Here is a 25059-nt window from a genome sequence, read left to right on the forward strand (position 1 = left end):
GTTCTTCCTGGCTCATTCCATTCTAACTTACAACCTTGGAACACAGCTTCCAGGAAGGCTCTGTTGACCTAGTAACCAGATTTGAGAATGGAGAAATCCTGCAGCATTTTGGCCTTCCTGCAACAGCAGTTTTAAACCAAGTGCTAATGGTCAGTTAAAAGTCACCTTCATTGCAGGCCTGTAAATGACACCTGCCCTCAAAAAAAATTCTGGGGTCGAAAATCGACCCAAAAATTCAAAAGAGGGCAAGCTTTCAAGAAGAGAATTTCAAGAGGCATATTTTACACACATTTTGTCTTTTCTCTCTTTTCTGTTTTTTTCTTCCTTTAACCAAAAAAAGGGCATGGAAAAATGCTCAACATCAGAAGTTAATAAAGACATGCAAATCCCATCTATCAAAACGTTCACCTCACAACAGTCAGAATGATCATCAGCCAAACAGTCCACAAACAATACATGCTGAAGGGGTTTTAGAGAACTGTGCTGTGGACCCTCTAGCTGCTGGTGGGATGTAAACTGGTTACAGCCAGTAGTTAGAACAGAATGAACGTGCGTTTCAAGGTAAAAATTGAGCTACCATACGAACTGGTAAGCCCACTACCGGGCCTAGCACCTGAGAAGACCACAATCCAAAAGACACCGGCTGGCAATCCTACACTGCAGTAATATTTACCACAGCCAACACTTGGAAGCAACCAAAATAGCCATCAATAGATGAACGCACCAGAAGCACTGGTCCATGTACACAATGGAATAGTAGACATGGAAAAGCCTGAAACAGTGCTGTTTGTACCACCATAGAAGGACCGAGGTATAATCACACCACTGGAAGTAAGAAAGAACCCGAAAGAAAGATATCCTATGATGTCACTTACAGGTGTGACCTAAAAAATGATACCCATGAACTTATTTCCAAGAAAAGGACACTCATGGATTAAGAAATCAAAATTATGTTTCACCAAATGGAAAGGTGGGAGGAATGGATACATTAGGTTATGGGGGCGACAGACCTAAACTAATATATATGAAACATATAATCACCAAAGGCCTATGGAATACCAGGAGAGGTCCACTCAACACTCTGTAATAACGTCCATGGGAAAGGATCCAAAGATGAATACATAGATAGATAGACATAATGAACCAGATTCTGTACACCCAGAACATACACAACATTATTATCAAATTGGCTCTGATAAAAAATAAACATAAATTTAAAAAACAAACAAGAAGTAAGGAGATATAAGCGGTTGGGGGTTTGCCTTGGCACATTCCCCTCTAATTTACAGCCTACTAGAACGATTTCCAGGAAGGCTCTGTTGCCCAACTACCCTGAGATTTAAATGCAGAAATTTTGCCACCTTGTGGCCCTTTCCCACAAGAGCGGCTTTAAGCCACAGCTAACGGTCACTTACTATTCACAAGGACTCAGGGCTGTAAAGGACCCCTGCCCTCCAAAAAATGTTCCAAGGTAGGGAATGGCCAAAAAAACTCAAAAGAGAGCAAAGATTTCGAGGAGATCGTATGAGAGGCAAGTTTTACACACACTTTTTTTTTTTAAAAAAAAGAAAATGGATAAAAGGTCAACATCAGGAATTATTACACTCATGCAAATCTAATCTACGAAAAGGTTTCGACACACACCAGTCGAACGACCGTCAGCAAAATGCCTACGAACAATAAATGCTGAAGAGGTTTTAGAGAACTGTGTACCCTCTAGCTGCCGGTGAGATGTAAAGTGGCAAGAGCCAATAATGAGAACAGAAAGGAACTGCGTTTCAAAGTAAAGACTGAGGGACCATTCAATCCAGCAGGCCCACCGCTGGGCCTTTCACCTGAGAAGACCAGAGTCGAGAAGACACAGGCTGGCAAAGGTGCACTGACGCAGTATTCACAAAAGCCAAGACGTGGAAGCAACCAAAATGTCCATCAACAGAGGAACGGACAAAGAAGAAGTGGTCCATGTACACAGTGGAATATTAGCCGTGGAAAACAATGACACACTGCTCCTTGCAGCACCATAGATGATCCTGGAGATTATCCCGGAACATTGAGGTCAGTCGGAACGCAAAAGACAAATATCTTTTGATGTCATTTGTAGGTGTTATCTAACAACTGACACAAATGAACTTATTTCCACAGAGAAAGACACTCACAGACTTAGAAAACAACTATGGTTATCTAAAAGGAAAGGTGGGAGCAATGGACAAATTAAGATTAGGGTTGCCATACGTATACCAATACATATTAAATACATATATCAAAAAGACCGACCATATACCAAGGGAGGTCTACTGAACACTGTGTATTAATTTACATGGGAAGATGATCTGTACATGAATAGAGACAGACGATGTACAAATGAACCAGTCTGTGTACATCTAGAACAAATAATATTCTAATCATGAACCTGATTAAGAAAATTATAACAATGAAGATGATGTACTGAGACATAAACTTCGGGGTGTTTTTCCTGGCACATTCCATTCTAATTGACAACCTAGGAACACGACTTCCAGGAAAGCTCTGCTGCCCCAGTGACCAGATTTAGGAATGGAGAGACGCTGCCGCCGTATGGCCGATTCCCACAACAGCAGCTTTCAACCCAGCGCTAATGGTCGCTAAATATTAACAACACTTGCAAGCCTGAACGTGACACACGCCCTCAAAAAAAATCCTGGGGTCGAAAATGGACCGAAAAATACAAAAGAGGGCAAGGTTTCAAGAAGACAATTTCAAGAGGTATATTTTACAAGCACTTTATTTTTCTTTGTAACAACAACAGCAGCAAAAAGGCGTGGAAAAATGCTCATCGTTAGCTCATCATAAAAGACATGCAGATCCAATCTACAAAAACGTATCAGCTCACACCGGTCAGAATGACCATCAGCAAAATTCTGCAAACAGTAAATGCTGAAGGGGCTGTGGAGAAATGCGTACCCTCATCTCTAAGTGAGACTAAACTGGTAAGAGACACTAATGAAAACGGAATGGAGGTGCCTTTAACAGATCCACATTGAGGTACCATAGGATTCAGCAGGCACACTCCTGGGCCTATGACCTAAGAAGACAGAATCAGACAGACACAGGCAGGCAAAACTGCAGTGCAGCAGTATTACAATAGCCAAGACACGGAAACAACCAAAAAGTCCATCAAAAGATGAATGGAAAAGAAGAACTGGTACACGTACAGGTGGAATATTAGCCAAGGAAAAAAATGAAACAATGCCGTTTGCAGCACCATAGATGAGTCTAGAGGTAATCACAACTTGAAGTAAGGCAGAAAGCGAAGGACACATATCCTATGATATCACTTAATGGGGTTACCTAAAAATGGATACCAATGAAGATTGTTCACAGAGAAAGGCAATCAAAGATTCGATCAACAAACGTATGGTTAGCCAAATGGAAAGGCGTGAGGATGGAATAAATTAGGATACTGCGGTAAACAGGGATATACCAACACATGTGAAATATACAAGCACCAAAGACCTACGGAATACCAAGAGAAGACGGCTCAACAGCGTGTCATAACCCACATGGGAAATGGATCCGAAGATGAACAGATATATGTATATGTGTAAAAGAACCCCATCTTACACACTTAGAACAAACAAAACATTGTGATCAAATTTGCTGTGATAACAAATAAAAATTAAATTAAGAAAACCAACAAGAAGGAATGAGACATAAACGTATGGGGGTTTTCCCTGGCACATTCCATTCTAATTTACAAGTTGGAACATTACACCCAGGAAGGCTCTTTGGCCCTAGTTAACCAGTTCTGGGGATGGAGAAATGCCGCAGCCTTGTGACCGTCTCCTGCAAAAGCAGCCTTAAACACCGTGCTAAGGGTCACTTGATATTCACAAGAACTGCAGCTCAGTAAATGACACCTGCCCTCAAAAAAATATCCTGGATTCGAATATCGACGAAAACATTCAAAAGAGGGCAACCTTTCAAGAAGACAATTTCAAGAGGCATATTTAACTCACATTTTTTTCTTTTCTTTCTTTTTTATTTTTGTTTAACCAAAAAGGCCCTGGAAAAAGCTCAACATCAGGAATTAATAAAGACATGCAAATGCAATCTACAAAAACTTTTACCTGACAACAGTCAGAATGATCATCAGCAAAAAACCTCTAAACAGTAAATGGTCAAGGGGTTTTAGAGACCTCTGTACCCTCTAGCTGCTGGTGGGATGTCAAAAGGTAACAGCCAGTAATGAGAACAGAAAGGAGGTGCGTTTGAAGGAAAAAACTGGGCTACCATATGATCTGGTAGGCCCACTACTGGGCCTATCACCCGAGAAGACCAGAATCAAAAAGACACAGGCCGACAATCCTACACTGCAGCACTATGTACCCTAGGCAAGACTTGAAACAACCAAAATGTCCATCAACAGATGAATGCACAAAGAAGAAGTGGTCCACGTACACAATGGAATATTACTCCGATAAAAAATATAAACTAAATACAAAAAACAAACATAAGTAAGGAGACATAAGCTTTGGGGGTTTATCCGGGCACATTCCACTTGAATGTACAACCAAGGAACACTACTTCCAGGAAGGTACGGTTTCCCTAGTAACCAGAGTGGGGAATGTAGAAATGCTGCGGCCCTGTGGCCGTTTGCCGCAACAGCAGTTTGAAAGCCTGTGCTAAAGGACACTTCATATTCACAAGGACTGCAGGGCTATACATGACACCTGCCAACAAAATGTGCTGAGGGAGGTAATGGCCAAAAAAATTCAAAATATGGCACATACTTCAAGAAGCCATTTGAATAGGTAAGCTGTACTCACTCTTTAAAAAGCAAAAAAAAAAAACAAAAAAAAAACATGGCTATAAGCTCCATATAAGGAATTACAAGACATATGCAAATCCAGCCACAAAAAGGTATCAGCTCACACCGGTCAGAATGACCATCAGCAAAAAAATACAAACAATAAATGCTGAAGAGGTTGCGAAGAAATGCATGCCCTCGACTGTAAGTGGCTCGTAAACTGGTAAGTGCCACGAAGGAAAACAGAAGGGAGCTGCCTTTAAAAGGTAAACACGGAGATACCATATGATCCCGCAGGCCCACTCCTTGGCCTATAACCTAGGAAGACAGAAATGGAAAGGCACGAGCAGGCAAAACTGCACTGCAGCAGTATTACAATAGCCAAGACACGGAAACAACCAAAAAGTCCATCAAGAGACGAATGGACAAAGAAGAACCGGTACGTGTACAGATGGAATAGTAGCCACGGAAGAAAAATGAAACAATGCACTTTGCAGAACCATAGATGACTCTGGAGGTCATCACACAACTTGAAGTCAGACAGAAAGCGAAAGACACATATCCTAGGATATCAATTATAGGTGTTACCTAAAAATTGATACCAATGAAGATATTTCCACAGAGAAAGGCAATCACAGATTTATTCAACAAACTTATGGTTAACCCACTGGAAATTTGTGAAGATTGGATACATTAGGATATCGGGGTTAACAGAGATATACAAACACACGTGAAATATATAATCACCAAAGACCTCCGGAATTCCAAAAGAAGACTACTCAACACCGTGTCATAACCTACATGGCACACGGATCCCAAGATGAATACATATATGTATAGGTGTCAAGCAAACACATCTTGCACACCTAGAACAAACAAAACATTATAATCAAATTTGCTGTGATAAAACATAAAAATTAAATTAAAAAGAACGAACAAGAAGTAATGAGGCATACAATTATAGGGGTTCTTCCTGGCTCATTCCATTCTAACTTACAACCTTGGAACACAGCTTCCAGGAAGGCTCTGTTGACCTAGTAACCAGATTTGAGAATGGAGAAATCCTGCAGCATTTTGGCCTTCCTGCAACAGCAGTTTTAAACCAAGTGCTAATGGTCAGTTAAAAGTCACCTTCATTGCAGGCCTGTAAATGACACCTGCCCTCAAAAAAAATTCTGGGGTCGAAAATCGACCCAAAAATTCAAAAGAGGGCAAGCTTTCAAGAAGAGAATTTCAAGAGGCATATTTTACACACATTTTGTCTTTTCTCTCTTTTCTGTTTTTTTCTTCCTTTAACCAAAAAAAGGGCATGGAAAAATGCTCAACATCAGAAGTTAATAAAGACATGCAAATCCCATCTATCAAAACGTTCACCTCACAACAGTCAGAATGATCATCAGCCAAACAGTCCACAAACAATACATGCTGAAGGGGTTTTAGAGAACTGTGCTGTGGACCCTCTAGCTGCTGGTGGGATGTAAACTGGTTACAGCCAGTAGTTAGAACAGAATGAACGTGCGTTTCAAGGTAAAAATTGAGCTACCATACGAACTGGTAAGCCCACTACCGGGCCTAGCACCTGAGAAGACCACAATCCAAAAGACACCGGCTGGCAATCCTACACTGCAGTAATATTTACCACAGCCAACACTTGGAAGCAACCAAAATAGCCATCAATAGATGAACGCACCAGAAGCACTGGTCCATGTACACAATGGAATAGTAGACATGGAAAAGCCTGAAACAGTGCTGTTTGTACCACCATAGAAGGACCGAGGTATAATCACACCACTGGAAGTAAGAAAGAACCCGAAAGAAAGATATCCTATGATGTCACTTACAGGTGTGACCTAAAAAATGATACCCATGAACTTATTTCCAAGAAAAGGACACTCATGGATTAAGAAATCAAAATTATGTTTCACCAAATGGAAAGGTGGGAGGAATGGATACATTAGGTTATGGGGGCGACAGACCTAAACTAATATATATGAAACATATAATCACCAAAGGCCTATGGAATACCAGGAGAGGTCCACTCAACACTCTGTAATAACGTCCATGGGAAAGGATCCAAAGATGAATACATAGATAGATAGACATAATGAACCAGATTCTGTACACCCAGAACATACACAACATTATTATCAAATTGGCTCTGATAAAAAATAAACATAAAATTTAAAAAACAAACAAGAAGTAAGGAGATATAAGCGGTTGGGGGTTTGCCTTGGCACATTCCCCTCTAATTTACAGCCTACTAGAACGATTTCCAGGAAGGCTCTGTTGCCCAACTACCCTGAGATTTAAATGCAGAAATTTTGCCACCTTGTGGCCCTTTCCCACAAGAGCGGCTTTAAGCCACAGCTAACGGTCACTTACTATTCACAAGGACTCAGGGCTGTAAAGGACCCCTGCCCTCCAAAAAATGTTCCGAGGTAGGGAATGGCCAAAAAAACTCAAAAGAGAGCAAAGATTTCGAGGAGATCGTATGAGAGGCAAGTTTTACACACACTTTTTTTTTTTTAAAAAAAGAAAATGGATAAAAGGTCAACATCAGGAATTATTACACTCATGCAAATCTAATCTACGAAAAGGTTTCGACACACACCAGTCGAACGACCGTCAGCAAAATGCCTACGAACAATAAATGCTGAAGAGGTTTTAGAGAACTGTGTACCCTCTAGCTGCCGGTGAGATGTAAAGTGGCAAGGGCCAATAATGAGAACAGAAAGGAACTGCGTTTCAAAGTAAAGACTGAGGGACCATTCAATCCAGCAGGCCCACCGCTGGGCCTTTCACCTGAGAAGACCAGAGTCGAGAAGACACAGGCTGGCAAAGGTGCACTGACGCAGTATTCACAAAAGCCAAGACGTGGAAGCAACCAAAATGTCCATCAACAGAGGAACGGACAAAGAAGAAGTGGTCCATGTACACAGTGGAATATTAGCCGTGGAAAACAATGACACACTGCTCTTTGCAGCACCATAGATGATCCTGGAGATTATCCCGGAACATGAGGTCAGTCGGAACGCAAAAGACAAATATCTTTTGATGTCATTTGTAGGTGTTATCTAACAACTGACACAAATGAACTTATTTCCACAGAGAAAGACACTCACAGACTTAGAAAACAACTATGGTTATCTAAAAGGAAAGGTGGGAGCAATGGACAAATTAAGATTAGGGTTGCCATACGTATACCAATACACATTAAATACATATATCAAAAAGACCGACCATATACCAAGGGAGGTCTACTGAACACTGTGTATTAATTTACATGGGAAGATGATCTGTACATGAATAGAGACAGACGATGTACAAATGAACCAGTTTGTGTACATCTAGAACAAATAATACTCTAATCATGAACCTGATTAAGAAAATTAAATTATAACAATGAAGATGATGTACTGAGACATAAACTTCGGGGTTTTTTTCCTGGCACATTCCATTCTAATTGACAACCTAGGAACACGACTTCCAGGAAAGCTCTGCTGCCCCAGTGACCAGATTTAGGAATGGAGAGACGCTGCCGCCGTATGGCCGATTCCCACAACAGCAGCTTTCAACCCAGCGCTAATGGTCGCTAAATATTAACAACACTTGCAAGCCTGAACGTGACACACGCCCTCAAAAAAAATCCTGGGGTCGAAAATCGACCGAAAAATACAAAAGAGGGCAAGGTTTCAAGAAGACAATTTCAAGAGGTATATTTTACAAGCACTTTATTTTTCTTTGTAACAACAACAGCAGCAAAAAGGCGTGGAAAAATGCTCATCGTTAGCTCATCATAAAAGACATGCAGATCCAATCTACAAAAACGTATCAGCTCACACCGGTCAGAATGACCATCAGCAAAATTCTGCAAACAGTAAATGCTGAAGGGGCTGTGGAGAAATGCGTACCCTCATCTCTAAGTGAGACTAAACTGGTAAGAGACACTAATGAAAACGGAATGGAGGTGCCTTTAACAGATCCACATTGAGGTACCATAGGCTTCAGCAGGCACACTCCTGGGCCTATGACCTAAGAAGACAGAATCAGACAGACACAGGCAGGCAAAACTGCAGTGCAGCAGTATTACAATAGCCAAGACACGGAAACAACCAAAAAGTCCATCAAAAGATGAATGGAAAAGAAGAACTGGTACACGTACAGGTGGAATATTAGCCAAGGAAAAAAATGAAACAATGCCGTTTGCAGCACCATAGATGAGTCTAGAGGTAATCACAACTTGAAGTAAGGCAGAAAGCGAAGGACACATATCCTATGATATCACTTAATGGGGTTACCTAAAAATGGATACCAATGAAGATTGTTCACAGAGAAAGGCAATCAAAGATTCGATCAACAAACGTATGGTTAGCCAAATGGAAAGGCGTGAGGATGGAATAAATTAGGATACTGCGGTAAACAGGGATATACCAACACATGTGAAATATACAAGCACCAAAGACCTACGGAATACCAAGAGAAGACGGCTCAACAGCGTGTCATAACCCACATGGGAAATGGATCCGAAGATGAACAGATATATGTATATGTGTAAAAGAACCCCATCTTACACACTTAGAACAAACAAAACATTGTGATCAAATTTGCTGTGATAACAAATAAAAATTAAATTAAGAAAACCAACAAGAAGGAATGAGACATAAACATATGGGGGTTTTCCCTGGCACATTCCATTCTAATTTACAAGTTGGAACATTACACCCAGGAAGGCTCTTTGGCCCTAGTTAACCAGTTCTGGGGATGGAGAAATGCCGCAGCCTTGTGACCGTCTCCTGCAAAAGCAGCCTTAAACACCGTGCTAAGGGTCACTTGATATTCACAAGAACTGCAGCTCAGTAAATGACACCTGCCCTCAAAAAAATATCCTGGATTCGAATATCGACGAAAACATTCAAAAGAGGGCAACCTTTCAAGAAGACAATTTCAAGAGGCATATTTAACTCACATTTTTTTCTTTTCTTTCTTTTTTATTTTTGTTTAACCAAAAAGGCCCTGGAAGAAGCTCAACATCAGGAATTAATAAAGACATGCAAATGCAATCTACAAAAACTTTTACCTGACAACAGTCAGAATGATCATCAGCAAAAAACCTCTAAACAATAAATGGTCAAGGGGTTTTAGAGACCTGTGTACCCTCTAGCTGCTGGTGGGATGTCAAAAGGTAACAGCCAGTAATGAGAACAGAAAGGAGGCACGTTTGAAGGAAAAAACTGGGCTACCATATGATCTGGTAGGCCCACTACTGGGCCTATCACCCGAGAAGACCAGAATCAAAAAGACACAGGCCGACAATCCTACACTGCAGCACTATGTACCCTAGGCAAGACTTGAAACAACCAAAATGTCCATCAACAGATGAATGCACAAAGAAGAAGTGGTCCACGTACACAATGGAATATTACTCCGATAAAAAATATAAACTAAATACAAAAAACAAACATAAGTAAGGAGACATAAGCTTTGGGGGTTTATCCGGGCACATTCCACTCGAATGTACAACCAAGGAACACTACTTCCAGGAAGGTGCGGTTTCCCTAGTAACCAGAGTGGGGAATGTAGAAATGCTGCGGCCCTGTGGCCGTTTGCCGCAACAGCAGTTTGAAAGCCTGTGCTAAAGGACACTTCATATTCACAAGGACTGCAGGGCTATACATGACACCTGCCAACAAAATGTGCTGAGGGAGGTAATGGCCAAAAAAATTCAAAATATGGCACATACTTCAAGAAGCCATTTGAATAGGTAAGCTGTACTCACTCTTTAAAAAGCAAAAAAAAAAACAAAAAAAAAAACATGGCTATAAGCTCCATATAAGGAATTACAAGACATATGCAAATCCAGCCACAAAAAGGTATCAGCTCACACCGGTCAGAATGACCATCAGCAAAAAAATACAAACAATAAATGCTGAAGAGGTTGCGAAGAAATGCATGCCCTCGACTGTAAGTGGCTCGTAAACTGGTAAGTGCCACGAAGGAAAACAGAAGGGAGCTGCCTTTAAAAGGTAAACACGGAGATACCATATGATCCCGCAGGCCCACTCCTTGGCCTATAACCTAGGAAGACAGAAATGGAAAGGCACGAGCAGGCAAAACTGCACTGCAGCAGTATTACAATAGCCAAGACACGGAAACAACCAAAAAGTCCATCAAGAGACGAATGGACAAAGAAGAACCGGTACGTGTACAGATGGAATAGTAGCCACGGAAGAAAAATGAAACAATGCACTTTGCAGAACCATAGATGACTCTGGAGGTCATCACACAACTTGAAGTCAGACAGAAAGCGAAAGACACATATCCTAGGATATCAATTATAGGTGTTACCTAAAAATTGATACCAATGAAGATATTTCCACAGAGAAAGGCAATCACAGATTTATTCAACAAACTTATGGTTAACCCACTGGAAATTTGTGAAGATTGGATACATTAGGATATCGGGGTTAACAGAGATATACAAACACACGTGAAATATATAATCACCAAAGACCTCCGGAATTCCAAAAGAAGACTACTCAACACCGTGTCATAACCTACATGGCACACGGATCCCAAGATGAATACATATATGTATAGGTGTCAAGCAAACACATCTTGCACACCTAGAACAAACAAAACATTATAATCAAATTTGCTGTGATAAAACATAAAAATTAAATTAAAAAGAACGAACAAGAAGTAATGAGGCATACAATTATAGGGGTTCTTCCTGGCTCATTCCATTCTAACTTACAACCTTGGAACACAGCTTCCAGGAAGGCTCTGTTGACCTAGTAACCAGATTTGAGAATGGAGAAATCCTGCAGCATTTTGGCCTTCCTGCAACAGCAGTTTTAAACCAAGTGCTAATGGTCAGTTAAAAGTCACCTTCATTGCAGGCCTGTAAATGACACCTGCCCTCAAAAAAAATTCTGGGGTCGAAAATCGACCCAAAAATTCAAAAGAGGGCAAGCTTTCAAGAAGAGAATTTCAAGAGGCATATTTTACACACATTTTGTCTTTTCTCTCTTTTCTGTTTTTTTCTTCCTTTAACCAAAAAAAGGGCATGGAAAAATGCTCAACATCAGAAGTTAATAAAGACATGCAAATCCCATCTATCAAAACGTTCACCTCACAACAGTCAGAATGATCATCAGCAAAACAGTCCACAAACAATACATGCTGAAGGGGTTTTAGAGAACTGTGCTGTGGACCCTCTAGCTGCTGGTGGGATGTAAACTGGTTACAGCCAGTAGTTAGAACAGAATGAACGTGCGTTTCAAGGTAAAAATTGAGCTACCATACGAACTGGTAAGCCCACTACCGGGCCTAGCACCTGAGAAGACCACAATCCAAAAGACACCGGCTGGCAATCCTACACTGCAGTAATATTTACCACAGCCAACACTTGGAAGCAACCAAAATAGCCATCAATAGATGAACGCACCAGAAGCACTGGTCCATGTACACAATGGAATAGTAGACATGGAAAAGCCTGAAACAGTGCTGTTTGTACCACCATAGAAGGACCGAGGTATAATCACACCACTGGAAGTAAGAAAGAACCCGAAAGAAAGATATCCTATGATGTCACTTACAGGTGTGACCTAAAAAATGATACCCATGAACTTATTTCCAAGAAAAGGACACTCATGGATTAAGAAATCAAAATTATGTTTCACCAAATGGAAAGGTGGGAGGAATGGATACATTAGGTTATGGGGGCGACAGACCTAAACTAATATATATGAAACATATAATCACCAAAGGCCTATGGAATACCAGGAGAGGTCCACTCAACACTCTGTAATAACGTCCATGGGAAAGGATCCAAAGATGAATACATAGATAGATAGACATAATGAACCAGATTCTGTACACCCAGAACATACACAACATTATTATCAAATTGGCTCTGATAAAAAATAAACATAAATTTAAAAAACAAACAAGAAGTAAGGAGATATAAGCGGTTGGGGGTTTGCCTTGGCACATTCCCCTCTAATTTACAGCCTACTAGAACGATTTCCAGGAAGGCTCTGTTGCCCAACTACCCTGAGATTTAAATGCAGAAATTTTGCCACCTTGTGGCCCTTTCCCACAAGAGCGGCTTTAAGCCACAGCTAACGGTCACTTACTATTCACAAGGACTCAGGGCTGTAAAGGACCCCTGCCCTCCAAAAAATGTTCCGAGGTAGGGAATGGCCAAAAAAACTCAAAAGAGAGCAAAGATTTCGAGGAGATCGTATGAGAGGCAAGTTTTACACACACTTTTTTTTTTTTAAAAAAAAGAAAATGGATAAAAGGTCAACATCAGGAATTATTACACTCATGCAAATCTAATCTACGAAAAGGTTTCGACACACACCAGTCGAACGACCGTCAGCAAAATGCCTACGAACAATAAATGCTGAAGAGGTTTTAGAGAACTGTGTACCCTCTAGCTGCCGGTGAGATGTAAAGTGGCAAGAGCCAATAATGAGAACAGAAAGGAACTGCGTTTCAAAGTAAAGACTGAGGGACCATTCAATCCAGCAGGCCCACCGCTGGGCCTTTCACCTGAGAAGACCAGAGTCGAGAAGACACAGGCTGGCAAAGGTGCACTGACGCAGTATTCACAAAAGCCAAGACGTGGAAGCAACCAAAATGTCCATCAACAGAGGAACGGACAAAGAAGAAGTGGTCCATGTACACAGTGGAATATTAGCCGTGGAAAACAATGACACACTGCTCCTTGCAGCACCATAGATGATCCTGGAGATTATCCCGGAACATTGAGGTCAGTCGGAACGCAAAAGACAAATATCTTTTGATGTCATTTGTAGGTGTTATCTAACAACTGACACAAATGAACTTATTTCCACAGAGAAAGACACTCACAGACTTAGAAAACAACTATGGTTATCTAAAAGGAAAGGTGGGAGCAATGGACAAATTAAGATTAGGGTTGCCATACGTATACCAATACATATTAAATACATATATCAAAAAGACCGACCATATACCAAGGGAGGTCTACTGAACACTGTGTATTAATTTACATGGGAAGATGATCTGTACATGAATAGAGACAGACGATGTACAAATGAACCAGTCTGTGTACATCTAGAACAAATAATATTCTAATCATGAACCTGATTAAGAAAATTATAACAATGAAGATGATGTACTGAGACATAAACTTCGGGGTGTTTTTCCTGGCACATTCCATTCTAATTGACAACCTAGGAACACGACTTCCAGGAAAGCTCTGCTGCCCCAGTGACCAGATTTAGGAATGGAGAGACGCTGCCGCCGTATGGCCGATTCCCACAACAGCAGCTTTCAACCCAGCGCTAATGGTCGCTAAATATTAACAACACTTGCAAGCCTGAACGTGACACACGCCCTCAAAAAAAATCCTGGGGTCGAAAATGGACCGAAAAATACAAAAGAGGGCAAGGTTTCAAGAAGACAATTTCAAGAGGTATATTTTACAAGCACTTTATTTTTCTTTGTAACAACAACAGCAGCAAAAAGGCGTGGAAAAATGCTCATCGTTAGCTCATCATAAAAGACATGCAGATCCAATCTACAAAAACGTATCAGCTCACACCGGTCAGAATGACCATCAGCAAAATTCTGCAAACAGTAAATGCTGAAGGGGCTGTGGAGAAATGCGTACCCTCATCTCTAAGTGAGACTAAACTGGTAAGAGACACTAATGAAAACGGAATGGAGGTGCCTTTAACAGATCCACATTGAGGTACCATAGGATTCAGCAGGCACACTCCTGGGCCTATGACCTAAGAAGACAGAATCAGACAGACACAGGCAGGCAAAACTGCAGTGCAGCAGTATTACAATAGCCAAGACACGGAAACAACCAAAAAGTCCATCAAAAGATGAATGGAAAAGAAGAACTGGTACACGTACAGGTGGAATATTAGCCAAGGAAAAAAATGAAACAATGCCGTTTGCAGCACCATAGATGAGTCTAGAGGTAATCACAACTTGAAGTAAGGCAGAAAGCGAAGGACACATATCCTATGATATCACTTAATGGGGTTACCTAAAAATGGATACCAATGAAGATTGTTCACAGAGAAAGGCAATCAAAGATTCGATCAACAAACGTATGGTTAGCCAAATGGAAAGGCGTGAGGATGGAATAAATTAGGATACTGCGGTAAACAGGGATATACCAACACATGTGAAATATACAAGCACCAAAGACCTACGGAATACCAAGAGAAGACGGCTCAACAGCGTGTCATAACCCACATGGGAAATGGATCCGAAGATGAACAGATATATGTATATGTGTAAAAGAACCCCATCTTACACACTTAGAACAAACAAAACATTGTGATCAAATTTGCTGTGATAACAAATAAAAATTAAATTAAGAAAACCAACAAGAAGGAATGAGACATAAACGTATGGGGGTTTTCCCTGGCACATTCCATTCTAATTTACAAGTTGGAACATTACACCCAGGAAGGCTCTTTGGCCCTAGTTAACCAGTTCTGGGGATGGAGAAATGCCGCAGCCTTGTGACCGTCTCCTGCAAAAGCAGCCTTAAACACCGTGCTAAGGGTCACTTGATATTCACAAGAACTGCAGCTCAGTAAATGACACCTGCCCTCAAAAAAATATCCTGGATTCGAATATCGACGAAAACATTCAAAAGAGGGCAACCTTTCAAGAAGACAATTTCAAGAGGCATATTTAACTCACATTTTTTTCTTTTCTTTCTTTTTTATTTTTGTTTAACCAAAAAGGCCCTGGAAAAAGCTCAACATCAGGAATTAATAAAGACATGCAAATGCAATCTACAAAAACTTTTACCTGACAACAGTCAGAATGATCATCAGCAAAAAACCTCTAAACAGTAAATGGTCAAGGGGTTTTAGAGACCTCTGTACCCTCTAGCTGCTGGTGGGATGTCAAAAGGTAACAGCCAGTAATGAGAACAGAAAGGAGGTGCGTTTGAAGGAAAAAACTGGGCTACCATATGATCTGGTAGGCCCACTACTGGGCCTATCACCCGAGAAGACCAGAATCAAAAAGACACAGGCCGACAATCCTACACTGCAGCACTATGTACCCTAGGCAAGACTTGAAACAACCAAAATGTCCATCAACAGATGAATGCACAAAGAAGAAGTGGTCCACGTACACAATGGAATATTACTCCGATAAAAAATATAAACTAAATACAAAAAACAAACATAAGTAAGGAGACATAAGCTTTGGGGGTTTATCCGGGCACATTCCACTTGAATGTACAACCAAGGAACACTACTTCCAGGAAGGTACGGTTTCCCTAGTAACCAGAGTGGGGAATGTAGAAATGCTGCGGCCCTGTGGCCGTTTGCCGCAACAGCAGTTTGAAAGCCTGTGCTAAAGGACACTTCATATTCACAAGGACTGCAGGGCTATACATGACACCTGCCAACAAAATGTGCTGAGGGAGGTAATGGCCAAAAAAATTCAAAATATGGCACATACTTCAAGAAGCCATTTGAATAGGTAAGCTGTACTCACTCTTTAAAAAGCAAAAAAAAAAAACAAAAAAAAAACATGGCTATAAGCTCCATATAAGGAATTACAAGACATATGCAAATCCAGCCACAAAAAGGTATCAGCTCACACCGGTCAGAATGACCATCAGCAAAAAAATACAAACAATAAATGCTGAAGAGGTTGCGAAGAAATGCATGCCCTCGACTGTAAGTGGCTCGTAAACTGGTAAGTGCCACGAAGGAAAACAGAAGGGAGCTGCCTTTAAAAGGTAAACACGGAGATACCATATGATCCCGCAGGCCCACTCCTTGGCCTATAACCTAGGAAGACAGAAATGGAAAGGCACGAGCAGGCAAAACTGCACTGCAGCAGTATTACAATAGCCAAGACACGGAAACAACCAAAAAGTCCATCAAGAGACGAATGGACAAAGAAGAACCGGTACGTGTACAGATGGAATAGTAGCCACGGAAGAAAAATGAAACAATGCACTTTGCAGAACCATAGATGACTCTGGAGGTCATCACACAACTTGAAGTCAGACAGAAAGCGAAAGACACATATCCTAGGATATCAATTATAGGTGTTACCTAAAAATTGATACCAATGAAGATATTTCCACAGAGAAAGGCAATCACAGATTTATTCAACAAACTTATGGTTAACCCACTGGAAATTTGTGAAGATTGGATACATTAGGATATCGGGGTTAACAGAGATATACAAACACACGTGAAATATATAATCACCAAAGACCTCCGGAATTCCAAAAGAAGACTACTCAACACCGTGTCATAACCTACATGGCACACGGATCCCAAGATGAATACATATATGTATAGGTGTCAAGCAAACACATCTTGCACACCTAGAACAAACAAAACATTATAATCAAATTTGCTGTGATAAAACATAAAAATTAAATTAAAAAGAACGAACAAGAAGTAATGAGGCATACAATTATAGGGGTTCTTCCTGGCTCATTCCATTCTAACTTACAACCTTGGAACACAGCTTCCAGGAAGGCTCTGTTGACCTAGTAACCAGATTTGAGAATGGAGAAATCCTGCAGCATTTTGGCCTTCCTGCAACAGCAGTTTTAAACCAAGTGCTAATGGTCAGTTAAAAGTCACCTTCATTGCAGGCCTGTAAATGACACCTGCCCTCAAAAAAAATTCTGGGGTCGAAAATCGACCCAAAAATTCAAAAGAGGGCAAGCTTTCAAGAAGAGAATTTCAAGAGGCATATTTTACACACATTTTGTCTTTTCTCTCTTTTCTGTTTTTTTTTTCCTTTAACCAAAAAAAGGGCATGGAAAAATGCTCAACATCAGAAGTTAATAAAGACATGCAAATCCCATCTATCAAAACGTTCACCTCACAACAGTCAGAATGATCATCAGCAAAACAGTCCACAAACAATACATGCTGAAGGGGTTTTAGAGAACTGTGCTGTGGACCCTCTAGCTGCTGGTGGGATGTAAACTGGTTACAGCCAGTAGTTAGAACAGAATGAACGTGCGTTTCAAGGTAAAAATTGAGCTACCATACGAACTGGTAAGCCCACTACCGGGCCTAGCACCTGAGAAGACCACAATCCAAAAGACACCGGCTGGCAATCCTACACTGCAGTAATATTTACCACAGCCAACACTTGGAAGCAACCAAAATAGCCATCAATAGATGACACACCAGAAGCACTGGTCCATGTACACAATGGAATAGTAGACATGGAAAAGCCTGAAACAGTGCTGTTTGTACCACCATAGAAGGACCGAGGTATAATCACACCACTGGAAGTAAGAAAGAACCCGAAAGAAAGATATCCTATGATGTCACTTACAGGTGTGACCTAAAAAATGATACCCATGAACTTATTTCCAAGAAAAGGACACTCATGGATTAAGAAATCAAAATTATGTTTCACCAAATGGAAAGGTGGGAGGAATGGATACATTAGGTTATGGGGGCGACAGACCTAAACTAATATATATGAAACATATAATCACCAAAGGCCTATGGAATACCAGGAGAGGTCCACTCAACACTCTGTAATAACGTCCATGGGAAAGGATCCAAAGATGAATACATAGATAGATAGACATAATGAACCAGATTCTGTACACCCAGAACATACACAACATTATTATCAAATCGGCTCTGATAAAAAATAAACATAAATTTAAAAAACAAACAAGAAGTAAGGAGATATAAGCGGTTGGGGGTTTGCCTTGGCACATTCCCCTCTAATTTACAGCCTACTAGAACGATTTCCAGGAAGGCTCTGTTGCCCAACTACCCTGAGATTTAAATGCAGAAATTTTGCCACCTTGTGGCCCTTTCCCACAAGAGCGGCTTTAAGCCACAGCTAACGGTCACTTACTATTCACAAGGACTCAGGGCTGTAAAGGACCCCTGCCCTCCAAAAAATGTTCCGAGGTAGGGAATGGCCAAAAAAACTCAAAAGAGAGCAAAGATTTCGAGGAGATCGTATGAGAGGCAAGTTTTACACACACTTTTTTTTTTTTAAAAAAAAGAAAATGGATAAAAGGTCAACATCAGGAATTATTACACTCATGCAAATCTAATCTACGAAAAGGTTTCGACACACACCAGTCGAACGACCGTCAGCAAAATGCCTACGAACAATAAATGCTGAAGAGGTTTTAGAGAACTGTGTACCCTCTAGCTGCCGGTGAGATGTAAAGTGGCAAGAGCCAATAATGAGAACAGAAAGGAACTGCGTTTCAAAGTAAAGACTGAGGGACCATTCAATCCAGCAGGCCCACCGCTGGGCCTTTCACCTGAGAAGACCAGAGTCGAGAAGACACAGGCTGGCAAAGGTGCACTGACGCAGTATTCACAAAAGCCAAGACGTGGAAGCAACCAAAATGTCCATCAACAGAGGAACGGACAAAGAAGAAGTGGTCCATGTACACAGTGGAATATTAGCCGTGGAAAACAATGACACACTGCTCTTTGCAGCACCATAGATGATCCTGGAGATTATCCCGGAACATGAGGTCAGTCGGAACGCAAAAGACAAATATCTTTTGATGTCATTTGTAGGTGTTATCTAACAACTGACACAAATGAACTTATTTCCACAGAGAAAGACACTCACAGACTTAGAAAACAACTATGGTTATCTAAAAGGAAAGGTGGGAGCAATGGACAAATTAAGATTAGGGTTGCCATACGTATACCAATACACATTAAATACATATATCAAAAAGACCGACCATATACCAAGGGAGGTCTACTGAACACTGTGTATTAATTTACATGGGAAGATGATCTGTACATGAATAGAGACAGACGATGTACAAATGAACCAGTTTGTGTACATCTAGAACAAATAATACTCTAATCATGAACCTGATTAAGAAAATTAAATTATAACAATGAAGATGATGTACTGAGACATAAACTTCGGGGTTTTTTTCCTGGCACATTCCATTCTAATTGACAACCTAGGAACACGACTTCCAGGAAAGCTCTGCTGCCCCAGTGACCAGATTTAGGAATGGAGAGACGCTGCCGCCGTATGGCCGATTCCCACAACAGCAGCTTTCAACCCAGCGCTAATGGTCGCTAAATATTAACAACACTTGCAAGCCTGAACGTGACACACGCCCTCAAAAAAAATCCTGGGGTCGAAAATCGACCGAAAAATACAAAAGAGGGCAAGGTTTCAAGAAGACAATTTCAAGAGGTATATTTTACAAGCACTTTATTTTTCTTTGTAACAACAACAGCAGCAAAAAGGCGTGGAAAAATGCTCATCGTTAGCTCATCATAAAAGACATGCAGATCCAATCTACAAAAACGTATCAGCTCACACCGGTCAGAATGACCATCAGCAAAATTCTGCAAACAGTAAATGCTGAAGGGGCTGTGGAGAAATGCGTACCCTCATCTCTAAGTGAGACTAAACTGGTAAGAGACACTAATGAAAACGGAATGGAGGTGCCTTTAACAGATCCACATTGAGGTACCATAGGATTCAGCAGGCACACTCCTGGGCCTATGACCTAAGAAGACAGAATCAGACAGACACAGGCAGGCAAAACTGCAGTGCAGCAGTATTACAATAGCCAAGACACGGAAACAACCAAAAAGTCCATCAAAAGATGAATGGAAAAGAAGAACTGGTACACGTACAGGTGGAATATTAGCCAAGGAAAAAAATGAAACAATGCCGTTTGCAGCACCATAGATGAGTCTAGAGGTAATCACAACTTGAAGTAAGGCAGAAAGCGAAGGACACATATCCTATGATATCACTTAATGGGGTTACCTAAAAATGGATACCAATGAAGATTGTTCACAGAGAAAGGCAATCAAAGATTCGATCAACAAACGTATGGTTAGCCAAATGGAAAGGCGTGAGGATGGAATAAATTAGGATACTGCGGTAAACAGGGATATACCAACACATGTGAAATATACAAGCACCAAAGACCTACGGAATACCAAGAGAAGACGGCTCAACAGCGTGTCATAACCCACATGGGAAATGGATCCGAAGATGAACAGATATATGTATATGTGTAAAAGAACCCCATCTTACACACTTAGAACAAACAAAACATTGTGATCAAATTTGCTGTGATAAGAAATAAAAATTAAATTAAGAAAACCAACAAGAAGGAATGAGACATAAACGTATGGGGGTTTTCCCTGGCACATTCCATTCTAATTTACAAGTTGGAACATTACACCCAGGAAGGCTCTTTGGCCCTAGTTAACCAGTTCTGGGGATGGAGAAATGCCGCAGCCTTGTGACCGTCTCCTGCAAAAGCAGCCTTAAACACCGTGCTAAGGGTCACTTGATATTCACAAGAACTGCAGCTCAGTAAATGACACCTGCCCTCAAAAAAATATCCTGGATTCGAATATCGACGAAAACATTCAAAAGAGGGCAACCTTTCAAGAAGACAATTTCAAGAGGCATATTTAACTCACATTTTTTTCTTTTCTTTCTTTTTTATTTTTGTTTAACCAAAAAGGCCCTGGAAAAAGCTCAACATCAGGAATTAATAAAGACATGCAAATGCAATCTACAAAAACTTTTACCTGACAACAGTCAGAATGATCATCAGCAAAAAACCTCTAAACAGTAAATGGTCAAGGGGTTTTAGAGACCTGTGTACCCTCTAGCTGCTGGTGGGATGTCAAAAGGTAACAGCCAGTAATGAGAACAGAAAGGAGGTGCGTTTGAAGGAAAAAACTGGGCTACCATATGATCTGGTAGGCCCACTACTGGGCCTATCACCCGAGAAGACCAGAATCAAAAAGACACCGGCCGACAATCCTACACTGCAGCACTATGTACCCTAGGCAAGACTTGAAACAACCAAAATGTCCATCAACAGATGAATGCACAAAGAAGAAGTGGTCCACGTACACAATGGAATATTACTCCGATAAAAAATATAAACTAAATACAAAAAACAAACATAAGTAAGGAGACATAAGCTTTGGGGGTTTATCCGGGCACATTCCACTCGAATGTACAACCAAGGAACACTACTTCCAGGAAGGTACGGTTTCCCTAGTAACCAGAGTGGGGAATGTAGAAATGCTGCGGCCCTGTGGCCGTTTGCCGCAACAGCAGTTTGAAAGCCTGTGCTAAAGGACACTTCATATTCACAAGGACTGCAGGGCTATACATGACACCTGCCAACAAAATGTGCTGAGGGAGGTAATGGCCAAAAAAATTCAAAATATGGCACATACTTCAAGAAGCCATTTGAATAGGTAAGCTGTACTCACTCTTTAAAAAGCAAAAAAAAAAACAAAAAAAAAACATGGCTATAAGCTCCATATAAGGAATTACAAGACATATGCAAATCCAGCCACAAAAAGGTATCAGCTCACACCGGTCAGAATGACCATCAGCAAAAAAATACAAACAATAAATGCTGAAGAGGTTGCGAAGAAATGCATGCCCTCGACTGTAAGTGGCTCGTAAACTGGTAAGTGCCACGAAGGAAAACAGAAGGGAGCTGCCTTTAAAAGGTAAACACGGAGATACCATATGATCCCGCAGGCCCACTCCTTGGCCTATAACCTAGGAAGACAGAAATGGAAAGGCACGAGCAGGCAAAACTGCACTGCAGCAGTATTACAATAGCCAAGACACGGAAACAACCAAAAAGTCCATCAAGAGACGAATGGACAAAGAAGAACCGGTACGTGTACAGATGGAATAGTAGCCACGGAAGAAAAATGAAACAATGCACTTTGCAGAACCATAGATGACTCTGGAGGTCATCACACAACTTGAAGTCAGACAGAAAGCGAAAGACACATATCCTAGGATATCAATTATAGGTGTTACCTAAAAATTGATACCAATGAAGATATTTCCACAGAGAAAGGCAATCACAGATTTATTCAACAAACTTATGGTTAACCCACTGGAAATTTGTGAAGATTGGATACATTAGGATATCGGGGTTAACAGAGATATACAAACACACGTGAAATATATAATCACCAAAGACCTCCGGAATTCCAAAAGAAGACTACTCAACACCGTGTCATAACCTACATGGCACACGGATCCCAAGATGAATACATATATGTATAGGTGTCAAGCAAACACATCTTGCACACCTAGAACAAACAAAACATTATAATCAAATTTGCTGTGATAAAACATAAAAATTAAATTAAAAAGAACGAACAAGAAGTAATGAGGCATACAATTATAGGGGTTCTTCCTGGCTCATTCCATTCTAACTTACAACCTTGGAACACAGCTTCCAGGAAGGCTCTGTTGACCTAGTAACCAGATTTGAGAATGGAGAAATCCTGCAGCATTTTGGCCTTCCTGCAACAGCAGTTTTAAACCAAGTGCTAATGGTCAGTTAAAAGTCACCTTCATTGCAGGCCTGTAAATGACACCTGCCCTCAAAAAAAATTCTGGGGTCGAAAATCGACCCAAAAATTCAAAAGAGGGCAAGCTTTCAAGAAGAGAATTTCAAGAGGCATATTTTACACACATTTTGTCTTTTCTCTCTTTTCTGTTTTTTTTTCCTTTAACCAAAAAAAGGGCATGGAAAAATGCTCAACATCAGAAGTTAATAAAGACATGCAAATCCCATCTATCAAAACGTTCACCTCACAACAGTCAGAATGATCATCAGCCAAACAGTCCACAAACAATACATGCTGAAGGGGTTTTAGAGAACTGTGCTGTGGACCCTCTAGCTGCTGGTGGGATGTAAACTGGTTACAGCCAGTAGTTAGAACAGAATGAACGTGCGTTTCAAGGTAAAAATTGAGCTACCATACGAACTGGTAAGCCCACTACCGGGCCTAGCACCTGAGAAGACCACAATCCAAAAGACACCGGCTGGCAATCCTACACTGCAGTAATATTTACCACAGCCAACACTTGGAAGCAACCAAAATAGCCATCAATAGATGAACGCACCAGAAGCACTGGTCCATGTACACAATGGAATAGTAGACATGGAAAAGCCTGAAACAGTGCTGTTTGTACCACCATAGAAGGACCGAGGTATAATCACACCACTGGAAGTAAGAAAGAACCCGAAAGAAAGATATCCTATGATGTCACTTACAGGTGTGACCTAAAAAATGATACCCATGAACTTATTTCCAAGAAAAGGACACTCATGGATTAAGAAATCAAAATTATGTTTCACCAAATGGAAAGGTGGGAGGAATGGATACATTAGGTTATGGGGGCGACAGACCTAAACTAATATATATGAAACATATAATCACCAAAGGCCTATGGAATACCAGGAGAGGTCCACTCAACACTCTGTAATAACGTCCATGGGAAAGGATCCAAAGATGAATACATAGATAGATAGACATAATGAACCAGATTCTGTACACCCAGAACATACACAACATTATTATCAAATCGGCTCTGATAAAAAATAAACATAAATTTAAAAAACAAACAAGAAGTAAGGAGATATAAGCGGTTGGGGGTTTGCCTTGGCACATTCCCCTCTAATTTACAGCCTACTAGAACGATTTCCAGGAAGGCTCTGTTGCCCAACTACCCTGAGATTTAAATGCAGAAATTTTGCCACCTTGTGGCCCTTTCCCACAAGAGCGGCTTTAAGCCACAGCTAACGGTCACTTACTATTCACAAGGACTCAGGGCTGTAAAGGACCCCTGCCCTCCAAAAAATGTTCCGAGGTAGGGAATGGCCAAAAAAACTCAAAAGAGAGCAAAGATTTCGAGGAGATCGTATGAGAGGCAAGTTTTACACACACTTTTTTTTTTTTTAAAAAAAAGAAAATGGATAAAAGGTCAACATCAGGAATTATTACACTCATGCAAATCTAATCTACGAAAAGGTTTCGACACACACCAGTCGAACGACCGTCAGCAAAATGCCTACGAACAATAAATGCTGAAGAGGTTTTAGAGAACTGTGTACCCTCTAGCTGCCGGTGAGATGTAAAGTGGCAAGAGCCAATAATGAGAACAGAAAGGAACTGCGTTTCAAAGTAAAGACTGAGGGACCATTCAATCCAGCAGGCCCACCGCTGGGCCTTTCACCTGAGAAGACCAGAGTCGAGAAGACACAGGCTGGCAAAGGTGCACTGACGCAGTATTCACAAAAGCCAAGACGTGGAAGCAACCAAAATGTCCATCAACAGAGGAACGGACAAAGAAGAAGTGGTCCATGTACACAGTGGAATATTAGCCGTGGAAAACAATGACACACTGCTCTTTGCAGCACCATAGATGATCCTGGAGATTAT

The sequence above is a fragment of the Eschrichtius robustus genome, chromosome 1 (genome assembly GCF_028021215.1).
Source record: "Eschrichtius robustus isolate mEscRob2 chromosome 1, mEscRob2.pri, whole genome shotgun sequence".
NCBI classification, from domain to species: Eukaryota; Metazoa; Chordata; class Mammalia; order Artiodactyla; family Eschrichtiidae; genus Eschrichtius; species Eschrichtius robustus.